This window comes from Bos taurus, chromosome 15, assembly GCF_002263795.3.
Source record: "Bos taurus isolate L1 Dominette 01449 registration number 42190680 breed Hereford chromosome 15, ARS-UCD2.0, whole genome shotgun sequence".
Lineage (NCBI taxonomy): Eukaryota > Metazoa > Chordata > Mammalia > Artiodactyla > Bovidae > Bos > Bos taurus.
This window is the reverse complement of record NC_037342.1, coordinates 23,931,527-23,942,498: the sequence shown is the minus strand read 5'-3', so window position 1 is coordinate 23,942,498 and position 10,972 is coordinate 23,931,527.

The window sequence follows — 10,972 nt, the reverse complement described above, 5'->3', positions numbered from 1 at the left end:
GTGATGGAAACTGCTTCTAGAACAGGAGATGCACCCTAATTACAATGTCAGAGGGAGGCCCTGGCTTGCTTTGGCAGAAGTGAGACAGTCCGATGGAACTTACTGTCCCTGGAGCAGCCGTGCCTGCTCCTAACAAATCTCAGACCCTCCCCAGGAAAGCCCGAAGATGACAGAGGACATTACTATCAGAAGATCAGGAGACCAAGGAGATGCTTCTCACCTTCTGCTGGGTGAGTGAGCATGGAGGTTGAGAAAGTAGCCCACTGGACCTAAGGAAGGATGACTCTCTGACCTTCAACATGATCTGTCTGGGCCATTGGATGACATTCCAGGGTCGAATGGCCTGAATCAGTTAAGGTAGTTCTCCTTAACTGATCAGTAAAGGATCAGTTATACTTGAAGTGGCTCTCCAGGGAGAGCAAGAAACCAGAAGCTGCCACTGGCCCTCTGCAGGGACGGGAATCATAGGAATGCTTGAGCATCGTCCCTGTGGGAGAAGACACCCAGGGCTCAAGGCAGACTGCCAGGGTCCTGAATTAAACTCATCTCCTGTTCTTTACAGGGTGGGTAGAAGGATAGGAAGGACCCAGGAGGTGTTGATTTATCTGTTGAAACAGCCAAGCTGAGGGATCAGGCACCCCTGCTTCTGAAGAACCTGGCAAAATAGATATGCACATGTACCTCATCCCTGGGGGTTCAGTGGTAGAGAATCTGCCCTCAATATTGCAGATGTAGGTTTGATCCCTGGGTTGGGCATCCCTGGTTTGATCCCTGCCTTCCCTAGAGAAGGGAATGGCAACCCACTCCATTATTCTTGCCTGGAGAATTCCATGGACAGAGAAGCCTGGCGGGCTACAGTCCATGGGGTTGTAAAGAATAGGACGTGACTAACACTTTCACTTTTCACAAAATAGATATGTTCTTCCAGTGGGGCTTCCTTTACCTCTGTAAAGTGAGTGAGGACAAAAGCCTAGTAGTCTTTGGAAAAACTCTGAGAGAAGTAAGGGGAGGGGTCCTTCTTGAATGCAAAGTCACAGTGGCACAGAGTTCCTGGATCTGTCATTAATAGGTGGGCTGATGCTTCGAGATTTGGGAAAACCCAAAGTCAATTTAGAGATTGCTGATTTTTTCCCCAGCAGTCTGAATGCAGAAGCTCCGAGGTCCTGCCTGCCTGGGAGGTTCACAACCAGTGGGTAGAGAGCAGAGAGCTGGAGAGGAAAGCTCCACCTTCACTGCCCTCGACCCATGAAAGGAAATGGGTGTGATGAATGGAAATGAACTAGGTAGAATAGTCTGACCATGGTTCAGTCCCACCAGAAAGAGCAAGAAGTATGTTCTAACCATAGGCATTGTGCTCCAAGATGCTCTCAGTTCTTCTTATTGACTCTCTCAGTATATTTTATTTTAGAAGATCAGGGATGAAAATTTTTCTGGACTCAGAATTATTAAATGAGTCAACATTTAATGTGTGTGTGTGTGTGTTTGTTCTAGGGGAGTGGGGGGCTACCATCCCCAGATAAGTGAAGTGAGCTGGAGGTGCAGTTCTGCAATACTCTGGAAGATGCTGAAATCCGATGTGAGCCTTTCTCCAGACTGGAGTGACAAGCTCTTCGCATGCAGGGAAGTTCCCCAGTCAGTCCGCATTCTGCGCCCTGCAACGTGTCACAGGACACCTGGACCGGTTCAGGCAGGCTCCAACCTCTGGTAGCCCGTGACCTGAGGTGAGGGCAGGGTTGGTCAAGATGAAGGAATGTGTTCAGGAAACTGGGATGTCTGCTCAGGAAAAAGATTCTCCCAGAGAGAAGGGGTGGAATGAGGCAGTGGCAACAGGGCTTAAATGTAAGAGCACATGAATCAGGAAGCGTGTGGGCATCTATGTCGCATTGGTCGTGTCCAACTCTCTGTGACCTTATGGACTGTAGCCCTCTAGGCTTGGTCCATGGGATCCTCCAGGAAAGAATACTGGAGTGGGTTGTCATGCTCTCCTCTAGGGGATCTTCCCAACACAGAGTTGGAACCCTCCTCTCCTATGTCTCCTGCAGGTGGTTCTTTACCACTAGCGCCACCTGGGAAGCCCATGAGTCAGGAAGACCTGCATTCAAACCATAAATTTTTCCTCCCACCTATCAGCAGTTGGGTCCTGGTCACATTACTAAATCTCTCTAGGTTCCTCCATCTGTGAAATGGGATGACAATATATACTCATTTTATATTTTATATTTATATGCAGTTATATATATTTATGGAGAAGGCAATGGCACCCCACTCCAGTACTCTTGCCTGGAAAATCCCATGGACAGAGGAGCCTGGTAGGCTGCAGTCCATGGGGTCGCACAGAGTCGGACATGACTGAGCGATTTCACTTTGACTTTTCACTTTCATGCATTGGAGGAGGAAATGGCAACCCACTCCAGTGTTCTTGCCTGGAGAATCCCATGGACAGAGGAGCCTGGTGGGCTGCCGTCTATGGGGTCACACAGAGTCAGACACGACTGAAGCGACTTAGCAGCAGCATATATATTTATATTATTATATTATACTCAATATAATACTCATTTCAGAAGGTTGCTATAAGGATTAAGCTTTAAATATACACCTAAATGAACACCCATAGGCAAAAAATGAACTAACCTAAATCTCACATTATCCAAAAGTTAACTCAAAATGGATCATTGGAGATAGGCAGGCACCTGGCACTCCTTGCTGCAGTGTTTACACTTGGAGAAATGTCTCCTAAAGCAACAAAATACAAAGAAAGGGACTTAAAATAAGTGCAAACATCTTGTAGTTGGTGCAAATTATGAAGAGATTAAAAAAAGACCAAAAGCCCAAATACCCCCTTCTAAGGTGTGGAGAGCAAAAGCAGGGTACTATGCGGGATCCCCACACAGGGCACCACCAAGGGGGTGGGCAGACCACCTGAGCCACCTTCTGGCCCAACCCATGGATTCACCCCTACCCTGGAGAGCAAGCAAGGGAAACTGGTACTTGTTTTCATTCCTTGGTGCTCTAGGAAGAGTCTCAATAAAGCCTTGCCTGAATTCCTCACCTGGCCTCGTCAATTTCATTTGATTAAAGTGTTGAAGAACCCAGGTGAGTAACACATTGACTTAACTATAAAATGTAAAACTATGAAACTTTTAGTAAAAGAAAGAAAATAGATGAAAATCTTCTGAACCTAGGGTTAGGCAAAAAGTTCTTAGACTAAACAGCAAAAGCAGAATCCACAAAAGGAAAAATGGAGAAATTGAACTTATTCAAAATTAAATGCTTTCCCTGTGTGAAAGATTCTGTGGTGAGGATGACAAGTCAAGATGCAGATGAAGATAAAATACTTGCAAACCATATATTTTACAAAGTGCTAGCTTTTTAGAATATATACAGAATTTTCCAAACTCAACAGTAAAAAAAAAAAGCTATCCAATTAGAAAATGGAAATAAGACATGAACAGAGGTTTGTGACATTGTACAGGAGACAGGGATCAAGATCATCCCCATGGAAAAGAAATGCAAAAAAGCAAAATGGCTGTCTGGGGAGGCCTTACAAATAGCTGTGAAAAGAAGAGAAGTGAAAAGCAAAGGAGCAAAGGAAAGATATAAGCATCTGAATGCAGAATTCCAAAGAATAGCAAGAAGAGATAAGAAAGCCTTCTTCAGAGATCAATGCAAAGAAATAGAGGAAAACAACAGAATGGGAAAGACTAGAGATCTCGTCAAGAAAATCAGAGATACCAAGGGAACATTTCATGTAAAGATGGGCTCGATAAAGGACAGAAATGGTATGGACCTAACAGAAGCAGAAGATATTAAGAAGAGATGGCAAGAATACACAGAAGAACTGTACAAAAAAGATTTTCACGACCTAGATAATCATGATGGTGTGATCACTGACCTAGAGCCAGACATCCTGGAATGTGAAGTTAAGGGGGGCCTTAGAAAGCATCACTATGAACAAAGCTGGTGGAGGTGATGGAATTCCAGTTGAGCTATTTTAAATCCTGAAAGATGATGCTGTGAAAGTGCTGCACTCAATATGCCAGCAAATTTGGAAAACTCAGCAGTGGCCACAGGACTGGAAAAGGTCAGTTTTCATTCCAATCCCAAAGAAAGGCAATGCCAAAGAATGCTCAAACTACCGCACAATTGCACTCATCTCACACGCTAGTAAAGTAATGCTCAAAATTCTCCAAGCCAGGCTTCAGCAATATGTGAACCGCGAACTTCCTGATGTTCAAGCTGGTTTTAGAAAAGGCAGAGGAACCAGAGATCAAATTGCCAACATCTGTTGGATCATGGAAAAAGCAAGAGAGTTCCAGAAAAACATCTATTTCTGCTTTATTGACTATGCCAAAGCCTTTGACTGTGTAGATCACAATAAACTGTGGAAAATTCTGAAAGAGATGGGAATACCAGACCACCTGACCTGCCTCTTGAGAAATCTGTATGCAGGTCAGGAAGCAACAGTTAGAACTGGACATGGAACAACAGACTTGTTCCAAATAGGAAAAGGAGTATGTCAAGGCTGTATATTGTCACCCTGCTTATTTAACTTCTATGCAGAGTACATCATGAGAAATGCTGGGCTGGAAGAAGCACAAGCTGGGATCAAGATTGCCAGGAGAAATATCAATAACCTCAGATATGCAGATGACACCACCCTTATGGCAGAAAGTGAAGAGGAATTAAAAAGCCTCTTAATGAAAGTGAAAGTGGAGAGTGAAAAAGTTGGCTTAAAGCCCAACATTCAGAAAATGAAGATCATGGCATCTGGTCCCATCACTTCAAGGGAAATAGATGGGGAAACAGTGGAAACAGTGTCAGACTTTATGTTTTTGGGCTCCAAAATCACTGCAGATGGTGACTGCAGCCATGAAATTAAAAGATGCTTACTGCTTGGAAGGAAAGTTATGACCAACCTAGATAGCATATTCAAAAGCAGAGACATTACTTTGCCAACAAAGGTTCGTCTAGTTAAGGCTATGGTTTTTCCTGTGGTCATATATGGATGTGAGAGTTGGACTGTGAAGAAGGCTGAGCATTGGAGAATTGATGCTTTTGAACTGTGGTGTTGAAGACTCTTGAGTCCCTTGGACTGCAAGGAGATCCAACCAGTCCATTCTGAAGGAGATCAGCCCTGGGATTTCTTTGGAAGGAATGATGCTAAAGCTGAAACTCCAGTACTTTGGCCACCTCATGTGAAGAGTTGACTCATTGGAAAAGACTCTGATGCTGGGAGGGATTGGGGGCAGGAGGAGAGGGGGATGACAGAGGATGAGATGGCTGGATGGCATCACTGACTCGATGGATGTGAGTCTGGGTGAACTCCGGGAGTTGGTGATGGACAGGGAGGCCTGGCGTGCTGCGATTCATGGGGTCACAGAGAGTCGGACATGACTGAGCGACTGAACTGAACTGAGACATTTCAATGAAGAGGATATACAGATGACAATAAGGGCATGAAAAGATGTTAGCACCAGTCATTAAGGAAATACAAATTGAAACCACAATGAGATATCACTACACACCTATGAGATTGTCTAAAGTTTTAAAAAACATAATGACATCACCAAATGCAAATGAAGGTCACTGATATGTTGCTGGTGGGAATGGAAAATGGTACAGCCATTCTAGAAGTTTCTTATAAAATTAAGCATACAATGACTATACAACTTGGCAAAACCATATTGGGCATCTGTTCCAAAGAAATTAACACATATATTCACACAAAACCCTTTACCTTAATATTCACAGCAACTTTATTCGTAGCAGCCAAAATCTGGAAACAGTCCGGATGTCCTCCAACAGGTGAATGTTAAATAAACTGGTATATGGATTCTGTGAAACACTGACTCAGCAACAACAAAAAAAGAGAAAAAGGAAGGAACTAGAGATTCACATTAAAAATGTGAAGAATCTCCAGAAAATGCTGTTGAGTGGAAACAAGCCAAGCTCAAATGATTATGCTTATGCTACTTTTGAGGGCTGACAAATTTATAGAGATAGAGAACAGACCAGTGGTTGTCAGAGGTGGAGGGTGGGGTTGAGGTGGTTATAAAAAGGCATCAAAGGAAACTGTTCTGCACCTTGGCAGTAGTGAAGGTCACATGAATTACACATGTGATCAAACTGCAGCGAACTCCACACACACACACACACACACCCCTGTGCATGCAAAACTGGTGAAATTTTGAATACAGTTTACGGATTGTATTACTATCACTGTCATTTCCTGGTTGTGATATTGCACCATAGTTTTGTAAGGCGTCACTATTCGCTGGGTAAAAGGGGTAAGGGGTCTCTGCATTATTGCTTGTTTATTCATAATTACCTCACAACAAAAAGTTTTTAAAAATTCACGCAAAGCCCTCTTTGTCCACCTCCTTCCCCCATCTTCCTCTTCCTCCTCCCATCTCCCCTCCTCCCTCTCTTCCTCTCTCTTTTCTCCTCCTCCCCCTCCTTATTGTTATTTCCAGGCACCATTACATTCTCAGGAGAAAAATTTTTCCATTACAGGGGAAAGAAAGTAATCTAACATTTACCACAGAAAGCCTAGAAAACATCTGGCACCTGTGGACACACAGAAGCCCTAAGAAGGGAGAACAAAGCCCACCGTGTTGAAATGTCTGAGGAAGGAGAGGATGGTGGGAGGAAGCCAGCCAGTTCCTTCTAAAACGCAATGCTCTCAGCCAGGTGATTTGGTCAGGTAAGCTGGTACTTATGGGTAAGACCAGAATTACATCTGATAAGCCAAATTTGAAATAGTCATTCAGAAAAAGCCAGAAAAAAAAGATATACTTAACCATTCTCAGAACTGGTCCAGGGCTTCTTTACTCACGGTACTCCCCTAGACTCTTGGGACTGTGGTCCAGCAGGTGAGGTGTTCAGGCGTCGGGGTAGGCAGGGCTGCAAAGCCAGTGGCCCCAGCATGGCACCCCAGGGACCGCAGGATGTCCCTACCTGGTCTGCTGCTAGTCGGTTGGGCCCAATGGTGAGGGGCCGAATACACATCTGCTGGGGTTGTGTCTACCAGGCCAATGGACCAGTTCCTGAATACACCAAAAAAAAAAAAAAAGAGTCCCTCTCAAAAGCAAATAAGTACAGAAACAGGAGTGAGAATAAAGTAAACCAAGGGTAGAGTACAAGTATTTCTGGGTTTGGCAGGATATCCATTCTTTACCCTGATATGGACCCAGGTTCCCCTTGGAAGGGTTTTTGATAAAACAAACAAACAAAACTCCCAGGTGTCGAGAAGGCAGAAATGGAAACCCTGTGTTTCAGGATAGATAGTTCTCATTGTCATAATAAGATTACAGGTTCTCTGATCCTTGTTGTATGTCTGCTCAGTTGATTGATTGTATCCAACTCTTTGTGACTCCATGGACTGTAGCCAGTCAGGCTTCGCTGTCCATGGGATTTTCCAGGTGTGAATACTGGAGTGGGTTGCCAACCTTTCCTCCAGGGGATCTTCCCAACCCAGGAATTGAACCTGGGTCTATTGCATTGCAGGTAGATTCTTTACTGCCAATCTTGGTTGAGGCTGTGTCAAAATATGAAGCAAATGTCCCAAGAATCCTGCCTCAAGAAGCTTCGAAGGAGCACTTGTCATGGCTAGGACTTTAGAGAACTTTGGTCCTACACTGGACCTCCTCAGGCTTAGAGCTCCACACTGGATCCAAGAGGTCATAATCAACATCTTGTCTAGCAGTTACAAAGGGGATTTGAATTTAAATATGATTCATTTTAATTTAGGCTTCCCAGGTGGCGCTGGTGGTAAAGAACCTGCCTGCCAATGCAGGAGACATACAAGATGTGGGTTCAATCCCTGGGTCAAGAAGATCCCCTAGAGAAGTGCATGGCAACCCATTCCTGTATTTTTGCCTGGAGAATCCCATGGACAGAGGAGCCTGGTTGGTACAGTCCATAGGTTGCAAAGAGTCAGACACTATTGAAGCAACTTAGCATGGACACCTTTTAATTTACTAACAAGTCAGGCAGGGAGATGTGAAGAAAGAAACTGAGAATCCCTTTAGTGGGGATTTAAGAGGGAAAATACCCCTGAGACATCAGTCTTGACAGTGGTTAGGGCTGGATTGTTGTCTGGGCATAAGCCAGCCTCCTCTTTCCTCTGGGCCCTTCCAGGGTGGGCAGGAGCCAGGAAGAGGGGACCTAGGGAGTAAACCAAGCACTAAAAGACCACTGTCTCAAGTTGTATGGAGATAGGTTGGGACCTGGGACCCTGGACGACTGTAAGAGATTAAAAATAATACCTATGTGCAGCTGGGGAAAATTATGACAACAAGATACAAAAAGGTCCAAACCCAACTGCGAGGTGCCAGGAGCGAAAGCAGGGTACTGCTCATGATCCCTGCACAGGGCACCACCAAGGCGGCGGGCAGACCACCTGAGCCACCCCTACCCTCACCCTGTTTAAAGGATGGAGCTAGGGAACCTGCTTCTTGTTCTTGCTCCATTGTACAGCAGCAGGGGCCCCTGTAAAGTCTTCCCGTCTAGCCTCTTTATCAATTCCTACTGATTAGACAGCTCAAGAACCCAGGCTGGTGCCAGGGTTCTGGTGCCAGGACAACAGGAAGTGCTGGAGGCTCGCTGGCTCTGAAGGACAAGAGAAGGCCTTCTGGGATGGGACTGATTTCACACCTCTTGTGTTTCTTGTTTGTTTACCTTGAGTACGCATGAAGTCCCTTCAGTTGTGTCCGACTCTTTGCGGCCGCATGGACTGTAGCCCACCAGGCTCCTCTGTCCATGGGATTCTCCAGGGAAGAATACTGGAGTGGGTTGCCATGCCCTCCTCCAGGGGATCTCCTGACCCTGGATCAAACCCTCGTCTCATACGTCTCCTGCATTGGCAGGTGGGCTCTTAACCACCAGTGCCACCTGGGAAGCCCTTTGGTTTAAGGTGCGGGAAATTAGACTACACTGGGCACGCTAAGAGAAATCAAACAATGATTTTTTTGTGTGTTTGTTCACCATCTGGCTTGGATGACTGTGAAAAATACAACTCTTAAGAGTTGGCTTTTAAAAGTCAAACCACATAAGATAGCTCAAACCTGGGGCTCTGTGACTATCTAGAGGGTTGGGATGGGGTGGGAGGGAGATTCAAGAGGGAGGGGACATAAGTATGCCTGTGACTGATTCACGTTGATATATGGCAGAAAGCAACACAATATTGCAAAGCAATTATTCTTTAATTAAAAATAAATAAAAATTTAAAAAGTCAGACCTCAAATAGACTAGTAGAATGTGAGCTCCTGAACAGGAATCGTGGGGTGTCTTGTTCACCACTGTGTTCTCAGCACGTGGCATATAGAAGGGAGCTCAAGGCGTATCTGATAGTGAATGAGTGAATGAAGAAAGGAATATGAATGGGAAGGTGAAGCTCAGGGGTAGAGGTTGACTTTCGGGGTCCCTCCCACCTTTCTTCAGGGTCCTCTCTAGTCCCAGTGAGTTCCTCCTTCCCTTATAGTTTCCACTTCTGCCCACACCCCAGGGCCAGGTTGCAAAGACCTCTGAGCAGTTACAGTGCCCAGCAGTGGAGTGTCTGTGACTGCCCAGGACCCTCTTTCCCTGGGGAAGGCCTCTCAGAGAGTCCCGTCACCGCTGGCCTTTTCCTGTCAGTTTCTATGATCACTCATGACACTTTGCGCATGTTCTTATAAATATGGTTTTCCAAGCAAAGGGCTTTTCTGATGAATCAGAAAGAATTGATGGTGAGGTTTTTAGAGACCATAGCAATAATAAGACTTGTCATTTACCGAATCTTCTCTTTGCGCCCACTCCATCCGGAGTGATCAACCTGCATTATCTCATTTAATCCAATCCCTTGAAGTAAGCAGTACTGATACTATTACTTCCCTTTTTATAGGCTTAGAGAAGCTAAGTAACTTGCCCATGGTCATGCAGCTGGTACTTAGGTGCCCCAGGACTTGAACCTGGCTTGTCCATTGCCACAGGACAGGCTTTTAAGATTGTAATATGGCCAGAAGAACCTTGATAAAATCAGACACGGATCCTGAGATTGTGAGGCTCATCCAGGTGAGGTGGTGGGGTCGTGTGTTCTGGACATCTGGGGCATGCATCAACTGTAGGAGTTCAGTGATTCTCCCCATCCTCCATCAGTCCCTCTGGGGAATGTGAGGGTGGTGAGCTGAAGGCAGGGCTTTGACTAATCTTATACTCATCAGGACTTTGCCTGAGGCTAAAAGATATCTTTGGAAGCTGTGCCTTAGAAAGGTCTATATTAGCTCAGTCAAATTTGGTTTCTGGAGGAATTTCAGGATTACTTAGTTGCAATGGAAATGTCTCCTTGTCTCTGCTGTTTTGGCTGGAAAGAAAGCAATCAGTCCTTGAGATTATCCAAAGTCCTTTCTACTAGTTAGGGGGAAATGAATATATTTGCTGGTAAACTTGCACCTGAGGCTTCCCTTGTGGCTCAGTAATAAAGAATCTGCCTGTCAGTGCAGGAGATGAGGGTTCCTTCCCTGCGTTGGGAAGATACCCTGTAGGAGGGCATGGCAACCCACTCCAGTATTCTTGCCTGGAGAATCCCATGGACAGAGGAGTTTGGTGGGCGATGGTAGATAGGGTTGCAAAGATTCATATATGACTGAAGCGACTTAGCACAGCACCACAAACTTGCATCTGAGTGGGAAACCTGGCCTGTGGGATGGCAACCAGGTGGTTTGGGGCTGGGAAGGGAGCCCTCTGGATTTCATCCAGCTCTGAGCTATCCTCACTCTCCTGGAGGAGTGACCTCAAAGAGAAAGGCGTGATGGTTGGTTCTGGGAGGACTGAATCAACAGCAATTTGAAGTAGAGAAGGTGAGACATTGAGGACAAAAGACTGATAAGCATGGTCTCCTTTCAGGTGTAACTTGTAGTGGGCATGGACAGCACGGTTTGGCTTTTTGCAGAAACTAAGACTGGTTTGGGACTTCCCTGGTGGTCCAGTGGTTAAG